This window comes from Saccopteryx bilineata, unplaced genomic scaffold (assembly GCF_036850765.1).
Source record: "Saccopteryx bilineata isolate mSacBil1 unplaced genomic scaffold, mSacBil1_pri_phased_curated manual_scaffold_103, whole genome shotgun sequence".
In the NCBI taxonomy this organism is placed as follows: Eukaryota; Metazoa; Chordata; class Mammalia; order Chiroptera; family Emballonuridae; genus Saccopteryx; species Saccopteryx bilineata.
Genome location: NW_027095521.1, coordinates 49,105 through 59,574, shown reverse-complemented (window position 1 = coordinate 59,574; position 10,470 = coordinate 49,105). Strand labels below are relative to the sequence as shown.

The 10,470-nt window shown below is 48.5% G+C and overlaps 1 pseudogene; it reads right to left on the bottom strand.

Annotated features, from left to right (window-relative positions):
• Positions 1–254: 254 nt before the first annotated feature.
• LOC136318382 (up-regulator of cell proliferation-like) lies at positions 255–8,367 on the bottom strand (annotated as a pseudogene).
• Between the last annotated feature and the right edge of the window lie 2,103 nt (positions 8,368–10,470).

The window sequence follows — 10,470 nt, the reverse complement described above, 5'->3', positions numbered from 1 at the left end:
ACTGCAGTGATAGAGGGCATCCCTCTGCTCCAGAAACAGATGAAAGAGACCCCACTGCAGGGGTCACCCACGGAGCTGAGACAGAGCTCTTGTCTGTACCTGACTGCAGGGCTGCTACACCCCCAACAGCCTCTCTCACCACTGCTCAGGAAATGCCAGGCCCTGTCTTTTGCCTTTCTACCTTCTTACATAGGCAGGGCACCAGCCCTCTCAGATGCCAACCCCAGGTGGACACCCCTCAGACCAGCTGCAACTCACAGCTGGCTCACCAGCTCGATGAGCTGCTGAACATTCTTGTTGGGGTTGGACAGGCCATTCCTGATGTTCTTCAGCAGGCACCTCTCCAACTCAAAAATGGCTTCACTGTACCCCAAGCTCATGGCAGCCATGCGAGGCACTCCACTCCAAAGGCCAGGGATGTGCCATACGTGCTGCTTATCTGGGTTACAAAAGGCCAGGTATGCTAGCGTCCGGAGGCCCTCTCCCTGTCTGTCCACCTGAGTGGCAGCTCTGCTCACATCAGCAGGGTGCTCCAGCAGCGGCCTACTCTCCCGAGGCTTCGGGCCAGGGACAGACATGTCGTGAAGGTTCTGGCACACAAACTGGTAGTTAGGCACGTGCCCCATTTTCTCCAGCCTCAGAAAAGCATGCACCACAGCAGGTGGAATATCCCTTGTTTCAGCTAAACTGACCACAACGACATTGCTCAGCCCCATAATCAGAGTGGCCAGGGAGACCTCCAGCTCAAAGCGCTCCCCAGCCGTGGCCAGGTCGCCTCCTATTAAACTCCCTGAGTCTATCACCAGGATGTGGTCACAGCCCACATCCTGGCTGAAGGATTCAGCCACTGTAACAAGTTGCATAAAGGCCCCCCGAGGACCACGACCCCTCCCTGTGGCAAACCGAAGCCCAAACATGGTATTGAGGAGAGTGGACTTCCTTGTAGCAGGCACGCCCAACGCCGACACCACCACCAGCCATGACCTTCTCTCCAGGTGCGCATGTAGCTTCTTCAAGAGCCCTGTGACCCAGTGCAGAGGGGCGCTCAGCGTATTCCCATCGATCAGCTCCAGGGGCAGCCCCTGGACCAGCAGTTCCAAGGCCAAGCCTGGGAAGTGGGCAAAGTGCCTCTGGCCTGCTGGCAGCTTCCCTGCCTCCACAAGGCAGCTCTCTGCCTCATAAAACTGACCCATCTCCCGCAGGAAGTGCTCCACCCCCAGGGGTTCCAGCCAGAGCAGCTCACTGAGGTCCCCAGCCCCAACCTGCTTCAGTCTCAGGGTCAGAACTGCCTCTGGAGACTGTCTCCGCCTTGGTTGGGCCACCCAGGCCAGCCCCCATTCCATCCACCTCAGGAAATACTGCCTCTCGCCTAAGGAGGGGCAGCTGATGTCAGCGATGAACTCCTGCATGCCCCCTGCAGGGTCGTGGCTGCTCTGCTGTGTGCGAGGTTCCAGCAGCCGGTGGCTCAGCTCTGCCCGGTGCTTGTCCGGAGGGTCCACCGCCCACTGCACCTGGCACAGCTCCTTCTCCACCAGGGCTGCCTTTCTCCATGGCTTCCCCTGCAGTCTCAGCTCGTCCGCCCGTAGGCATCCGAGTCTTTGATGTTCCTGGTGATCCGCTCCATCCGGTCCTTCGCCCGCTGACACTCCTCAGTCCTCGTCGACCTTCAGCCACAGCTTGCGGGCTGCGTGGGCCATGTCCTCCACCGACACCCTCCTGCAGGGGGACCGGGCCATGTGCGCCACAATGGAGCGGACCCTGCGCGTGAAATGCACCCCATCTGTGCTGCTGACCTTCACAAGCACATGTGAGTGGTCCATTTTCAGCACGGGGACCAGCCTGTTCAGGAACCGCAGGTTGTAGTTGCGTTTCCCATGGTAGGGACTCAGGATGAAGTAGTACTTGGTGGCTGACCCCTTCATAGAGGACAGCAGTTTGTACTCCTTCTTACTGATGTTGTAGGTCAGGATGAACACGGCCGAGGAGACTTTTCTCAAGAGCTTAAACTGCAGCCAGTGAGACCCAATGTCGCCTCTGAGGGTCAGAAAGGCCACGGGTTCAGAGAAGAGGTCCAGGTCCTCCCTGCCACTGGGTAGGAACCAGGAAATCTCCACCAGCCCATCTGCAATCTCCTGAGGGCTGGTGCCCAGGCTCATATCCCGATGCCAGAAGCAGTCTCGCTGCCCGTGGCCCGGGCTGAGCACGGCATTGAGCTGCTGGGACTTGGAGTTGCTGCTGACCTCCATGCACACGAAGGTGAAGGCGGGCGCCCAGGGCAAGATCACGCTGTCCTCCCTGAGGCTGCCCACGCCCCTTGGGGCCTGGGACCACCATGTCCGCACGATACCCCACATGGCCCACAGCAGGAAGGTGTGGGCATGGTTCTCCAAGTCGGGCAGCATGAGTGGGAGCGTGAACTGGCAGAGAGACATCCTCAGCATGATTTCTTGCTGCAGGAAACTGTCAGAGGAAAGCAGCAGGGCACAGAGGAGGTCCAAGGGATTCACGGGCGTGTCAGGGGTGGGCAGCTCCGAGAAGGAGTAGATATCCACGGAGATGTCATCAGCGGTGTCCCAGTAGATGACCTCCTCCTCCATCTGGCTCTCCTTCTCCACAGGCCGGATGTCTTGGAGCACATCCAGCACCATGGTGGTGTTCCTGGCCTTGGCATTGAGGGCCTGCAGCTTCTGGAGCAAGTTCCAAGGCAAGTCTTTGGGAGCCTGCGGAGCCCAGTTCCTCATACTGTCACTGCTGATCTGCAGGGCGTCCTGTAGGCTGAGTTTCTGGACCTGGTGTGTCTCTAGCCCTAGAAGCAACAGCATTTCCTGCAGTCGGCTCCTCTCCACTGTAGAGGGAAATGAAGACATAAGTGCTCACCAGGCAGGGCAGGGGCCAGGGCAGAAGCAGAGAGGGAACACCAGCATGAGGGTGGGGTGGCCTCCTTCAGAGAGCAGAATGCAGGATCCCTGGGCCACCTGAGACCAAGACACACATAAATCACACCACCCAGGTTGTTCTGAACACAGGCAGGCACGTGGACATCAGAGAAGGACAGGACACCAGGGGCCTCAGACAGAAGTCTGCGCATCTGTTTCTCCTGCAGCCTACGGGCTCCAGCAGCACTAAGCCCAAATTAACTGGCTGGAGTGAGTACACCACGATGTGCGGGCAGCCCATTCTCCCCCTTCACCCCCACCCTCACGTGCATCTGTGCTTCTCCCTGCACTCGGTCTGGCAGTGGGTCCCCTCACACTGTAACCGGTATGCCACAGGTGACACCATCACTGATTCACTATGATTTTCTTGTTCCTGTTCTTTCCTCTTTACAAAATAATTAGAGAATATTTAAACAAAACAGGGAATTATTATTAGAGTGCTGCAAACCATAGCTAAACTCTTTTGCAAGTCTGAAGCCAATAATACAGATCTAAATTTTGATTGTACTCAAGTGTCTGTTAGAGATTATCATAATTCTGCTCTTATTTGTTCTCACCTTACATCACCAATTCTGATCCAGCCTCTTACAAACACTGCATGCTCACAACAGCCATGCCAAGGGTTTCGGCCACTTCCCTGTCTTGGACATGGCCTCTTACCAATTTTCATATTACATGTAACTAGTACACTTTTCATGATAATAAGTCAACAAAATAAACATAATTCCTGCTGCTCTCCTGGATTCTCTCCGCTCCTTTCTCCAAAGAGGAAGCGACCCCTGTGATGCTACCCTAGGTGCTCCTGTGAACTATGGGGGCAGTTTCCTCAGAAGCACAGGACGGTTGAGGTCCAGGCCCAGGTAACCAGTAGCAGTCAGAGCACTGGGGCACATCTGTCTCACTTCCCCGCAGGGTCCACCAGCTGCCTACTGTCTGCATGGACTCAGCAGGTTCTTGGGCATGTGGCTGCAGCACGACCAGGAGCTGGTGAACTTGCTGCAGGAACAGCACTTGTAGGGAGAGACACTGAAGAAGAAACTCTCCATACATGTTACTCAGGTTTCTCAGTCTTGACGAAATGAAACCAAGGATATTTTCTTATCAGACAGGGAACAACTGTCTCTACAGTATTTCTGAAGCAGCACGGTAGTTAAGTGCCACAGGGAAAAGCCAGAGCAGAAAGCCTGTTACATACACACTCATGCCCAGTTCATGACTCTCCACAGGCCTGTATATGAAACCAGCACACCATAAGTGGTTCCCAAACCAGGCTATACTTTAGAATCACTTTGAAAAGGACATGTTAAAAATAACACCCAGAGATGACAACTCTGTTATTCTATACTGTAATAGCTTCCAGGGGCTTGTTTTTTCTGGCAATATTATTAATATGTAAGTTGATATAAAGAGTTAGTGGCTCTGGTCAGTTGGTTCAGTGGTCAAGTATCAGCCCAGCATGTGGAAATCCCAGGTTTGATTCCCAATCAGAGTACACAAAAGAGGCATCCATCTGCTTCTCTATCCCTTCCCTCTCACCTCTCTCTCTCTTCTCCACCCCTCTTACAGACATGGCTAGATTAGAGCAAGTTGGCCCCTCTGCCTCAGGCACTAAAAAATGGCTCCAGTTGCCCCAGGTAGGCAGAGCACTGACCCCTGGCGGGTCTGCTGAATGGATCCCTGTCAGGGCGCATGTGGGAGTCTGTCTCTACTTCCTCTCCTCTCACTAAAATTAAAAAACAAAGTTAGTAGACTAGACATGATTTTGATGCAGCCAGGTGTGGGGACCACCAGCATGGATGTTGTCTTTCTTCAACAGGACAGGAAGTTGTAGCAGTGACAAGAAACAAGACAGAAAACACATACCTGTTGGAAAGTCACTGTCCTGAGCCTCATTTAGACCATCTACAAAAGCAAAGGAAAACAAGTGTCAATCATGCCAGATGCCTGGGACTCACACCAGTTTAAGCGGAACTCAGAATCCTCTCTGCTACTTATTGAGACAGAGTACTCCCAATTTTTCAAAATATACAACTATAGTTATTTTTAAAATTTTGTTTAATGATTTACTGAGAGAGAGGAAGAGAAAGAGAGACAGAAACATTGATCAGTTCCTGTATGTGCCTCAACCAAGGATGGAACCTGCAACCCTTGTGCATCAGGACGATGTTCCAACCAACAGAGTTATCAGCCATGACACACCAATTTGTTTTTACTGTGCCTGTTCCCTCTCTCTTTCCCCACCCCAATCCAACACCAAGCCCTGTGGTCTCCACCTCCATACTGAAGCTCGCAGTCATCTCCTATCATTTCTCTCCATTACAGATCTAGAAGAAAAACATACACATGGCCTCATCAGCAAGTTAGAACTATCATCTGTCCCAGCAATTCCACATTTGGTAGATTCCTCCAAAAGATTGACTACAAGGTCTCAAAGAGATATCTGCACACCCACGTTCACATCGTTATTCATGACAGCTAAAACACAGAAACAACCTGAATGTCCACCAGTGAACAAATGGACAGATAAAATGTGGTCTGTACGTTTAATGGCATATTATTCAGCCTCTAAAAGGAACAAGGTTCTACAAAATGCTGCAGCACAGACAAACCCTATGCTGAGAGAAATAAGCCAGTCACCAGAAGACAAACATGGTATGAGTCCATGTACAGGATGTATTCAGAGAAGTCAAATCATAAACACAGAAAGTATAATAGTGAGTGCCACGGGCTGGGGGAGAGGAGAATGGATGTTATAATTGAATAGGATAAAATTTCTATTGACAAGATGAGTCAAGTTGAGGGATGGACAATGTTGATGGCTGCACAACAAAGTGAATGTATTTCTTCACTAAACTGAATACTTAGAAATGGTTAAGATAGTCAACATTATTTTATGGTATTTTAACAAAAAAGGAAAAAACTTTGGGGAAGAAGAACATTTTATAGTGAGTAATTCTGTGCCATTTAGTAAAGTCACAAAGTTGTGCGGTCCCTACTTCTTATCCATCTAGCTCCACAAAATTTCCATCACTGGAAAGTAAACTGTGTTTCCATTAAGCAACTTGCTTCACCTCTCCTCCCCGCCTCTGCAGCAACCTCCATCCCAAGTTCCCAGCAGCTGCAACATCTTACACACCCACCAACCATGCACAAATTTGTCCACATCCTGGCCAACATTTCTCTTATTTTTTGGTAGTAAGCATTATATAGGGTGTAAAATAGTATCTCATTGAATAAATATTTAATAAAACGTAGCAAAAAGGGCCTGACCAGGCAGTGGTGCAGTGGATAGAGCAGCGAACTGGGATGCAGAAGGATCCAGTTTTGAGACCCCAAGGTCACCAGCTTGAGCGTGGGCTCATCTGACTTGAGCAAAAAGCTCACCAGCTTGGACCCAAGGTTGCTGGCTCGAGCGAGGGGTTACTAGGTTTGCTTGTCCTATGGTCAAGGCACATATGAGAAAGCAATCACTGAACAACTAAGGTGTCACCACCAAAAACTGATGATTGATGCTTCTCATCTCTCTCCATTCCTGTCTGTCTGTCCCTATCTATCCCTCTCTCTGACTCTCTCTCTCTCCCTGTCCCTGTAAAAAAACAACAACAACCCATAGCAAAAAGTGATTAACACAAATTTATCTGTGTAATTTGTGGGGTTATTTTTGTATAACACTATTAATATCCAATAGAACACATTTATTTGGTGAAGCACCAGGTTAATGAAATTCACCTTGAAAATGAATCAATAAGAAAAGGATATCTGGAGTGGGGCCAAACCTTAAAGCTGAAGTCTAGAGGAGCTGCTACAGCCCCACCCCACAATCTTCATAGGAGCAAAAACCGCTTCTGGGGACCATACCAGAAAGACCAGAAGGCCCAGTCTAATCAGGACAGTTCCACTTTATACCTGTTGTCCCAACAAGACATGCCTTTCTCTCTCAGAAGTGCTTAGAGCTTAGGAACTACTCAGTCACCCTGGACACATCTTGGGTAAGCAGACATAACACGTTCAAATGGAGTGTGTCCAGGTGAGCAGTGCGATCATCACCTGTTTAAAACTAAATCCCACTTTGAATATTAAGGGAAGTTTAAAAGACACCTAGCCCCTTGGTTGGCAAACTGTGGCTCACGAGCCACATGCGGCTCCTTGGCCTCTTGAGTGTGGCTCTTCCACAAAATACCACATGCGGACGGTACCTCGATAAGGAATGTACCTACCTATATAGTTTAAGTTTATAAAATTTGGCTCTCAAAAGAAATTTCAATCGTTATACTGTTGATATTTGGCTCTGTTGACTAATGAGTTTGCCGACCACAGACCTAGGCTGACCTGTGGTAGCGCAGTGGATAAAGCGTTGATCTGGAATGCTGAGATCACTGGTTTGAAATCCCTGGCTTGCCTGGTCAAGGCACATATGGTAGTTAATGCTCACTTCCTGACTCCCCCAAAAAATGAATAATAAAAAAAGACAACTAGATGGGATATTCTTGTAAAAGGAAAATCAAAGCCTTATGTGGATTTACTCTCAAGGTCCATGTTCCCCAGGCCAGGCTGAGGCTGGAATCCAGAACCCCAAGGGGATAGAAGAAAGGTATCTGCTTTGCTGCGAGCCCAAGTCCAACTTTACCTGCAATGGCCACAGCTGATTGTCTCTCAGATGCTTTTATTTCAGGGGCCACTTCTCCCAAATCTGATTGTCAGTAATAATTTCAGAAGAATGTTACAATTAAAACAATGAAATATGGCTCAGTGGTAGAGCATTGGCCTGGCATGCAGGAGTCCCGGGTTCGATTCCAAGCCAGGGCACACAGGAGAAGCGCCCATCTGCTTCTCCACCCCTCCCCCTCTCCTTCCTCTCTGTCTCTCTCTTTCCCTCCCGCAGCAGCCGAGGCTCCATTGGAGCAAAAGATGGTCCAGGCACTGGGGATGGCTTCGTGGCCTCTGCCTCAGGTGCTAGAATGGCTCTGGATGCAACAGAGTGATGCCCCAGAGGGGCAGAGCATCGCCCCCTGGTGGGCATGCCAGGTGGATCCCGGTTGGGGGCATGCAGGAGTCTGTCTGACTGCCTCCCCATTTTTAGCTTTGGAAAAATGAAAAAACAAACAAACAAACAAACAAAAAGCAATGAAATAACACTATTTTTCCTTTCCAGTTGGCTGCATATCAAAATCTCTTGGATGAGCCTATGAAAACTACCAAACCTAATCACACTCCAGATTTTCAAAACAAGAATCTCAGAGGTTCTGAGTCTGGACCAGGACACCACTGCTTCTGAAAGTACCCTTGGTGGTTCTGATGTGCAGCCACATTGAGAAAGCATCGGTCTAGAAGGACCAGCAATCCCAGACACTATGAGCCAGAGCATAAACACAGCCACTCAGAAAAACATAAAAGTATACATACACTCTGACCAGTAATTCCACTTCTACCCTAAGGAAATAATTAAAATTAAGATTTAGTTACAAAGATGTTGGTGCAAGTTTTATATAGCATAGCAAAAAACTGGACACTTTTTAAAATCAAATCCAATAACAGGGAATTCAGGTACAGTCTTATTCTACAACCATTACAGAACAGTCTACGTGGATCTTGCTTTGTAGCCAAAAGCATGCCGATAGGACGTTGTGGAATGGTGTTAGTGAAGAAATCAGGTTAGAGTGTTCACAGTGTGAGGATGATTTGATAAAACTGACTATTTATCTACAGGTCAACTCAGAGGGTGTTCATCAGAAGTAGACAATGTGGGCAGGGAGGGATGGTTCTGAATTCTTCTAAGTACGTTTGATAAGTACGGTCCACTTTAGAATCAACTATTTTTAGGTATGTCATAGGAATGAGTAAATGTGCAAGCTGGTCAGGAGCCAAGGTGCAACCTTGCAGCAAGGACACACAGATAAGGAGTGGAGGAAGCCAGACAAAGCACTCACAGTGCTGCACTGGGACTGGAGGTCCAAGTGTGAACTTGTGATCTCTGCACACATGCTCATGTCCACATGTGCATGCATGTTTGTGTATGCACGCATAGATTTCCAGGCCGCTCCACTGAAAGGGCCGGAATAACAATGAGCACACCAAGCACCCTTTAATATCACCCCACACTAAAACACACCAGTCTCTGTGGAGAAATGCCTGATGCCAGGCCTGGTCAGGGAAAGAACTGGATGAGGCTAAGCATCTGACTTCAGAAAACACAAACTCCTTAAAAAAGTGCTGGGGCATGTCAGAGCATACAGCAACCAGCCTGAAGAAATTCCCACTGTCATTTTTGGGACACTTTGAGCATGAACATAATTAAATACAACATTTAATTAAAAGCTATTGAAAAACAGGAATTAATGAGTGTATACACCAGGCAGATGAACAAACAGGGTGGGGGGCAGGGGCAGAGGGCTCTCGCCCTAAGGAGCGCTGCTGTGGGGCTGTGGCCACCGGCAGAGCACTGCATGCCACCACCACCATCAGGAAATGCCCAGCAGTCCTGGATAGAAATGCTGATGGGAAACAAGGTCTTCACCAAGTCTTAAAATGTTTCCTCATAGATCACTTACCATGAGGTTTCAGTAAGGTAGAATAGAACCCAGCAATTACACTTCACTGGGTGCTTAAACCAGTGACAATGGGTGCCCCTACTGTGGTCCCCTATGGAAGTACCCAACATTACCTGAGCTGAATTCTGGCTAAGAATGTAGAACTGGGATCTAGTCGTGTGGACAAATCCAAAATGAAATTTCATGCTAGATGGGGAGCCATACGTTGACTATGATAGGGAGGTTGTCTAGCTTCCTGTAGTGACAATCGCTGCATCACTCGAGTAACAGGATCATACAGAGAGCTCTCTGATGGCCTTTTCTGGAAAGTCACTGGTGATTTGGGTGGCACAGGAGTCTCCTTCTAGCTGGGAGGGGGCAGCAGTGGCAGCGGAGGCCATTGGTGAGACATGGCTAATCAGCTGGTCTGGGATCCAGAGAGGCAAGTAAGCATCCTGTGGAAATATACAAGCATACTCTCTCCCCTGGGTTAGAATTATATCTGGTCCCTTCCATTGACCTGTCAATAAATTCTTCTACTTTTCCATTGGTTTAGGCTTATCCAGATCCAGATTCCAGTGTCTCAGCATGTGAGTGTGGCCTTGACAGTCTGAATTAAGATTGTTAATAACAAACAAAGCATGATTTAAAAGCTGATATGGGGAACTATACTTTAACTCACCTTTCCGTAGTTTTTGAATCTGCATTTTTTCAGGGTCTGATGAGTCCTTTCTACTATACCTTGTCTCTGTGGATTGTAAGGGATGCCAGTAATATGTGAGATATTAAAGGTGTTACAAAACCTTTTAAAGGCAGCTGATGTATATACTGAAGCATTATCAGTTTTAATAGACTTTGGCATTCCTAGAATAGTAAAGCAGTGAAAAAGATGTTGTACTACATTCTTAAAGTCCTCTCCAGTTCATGCAGTACAAGCAACAACATTTGAAAAGGTATCAACACAAACATACACATAGCAAAGTTTGCCAAAAGATGGAATATGACAA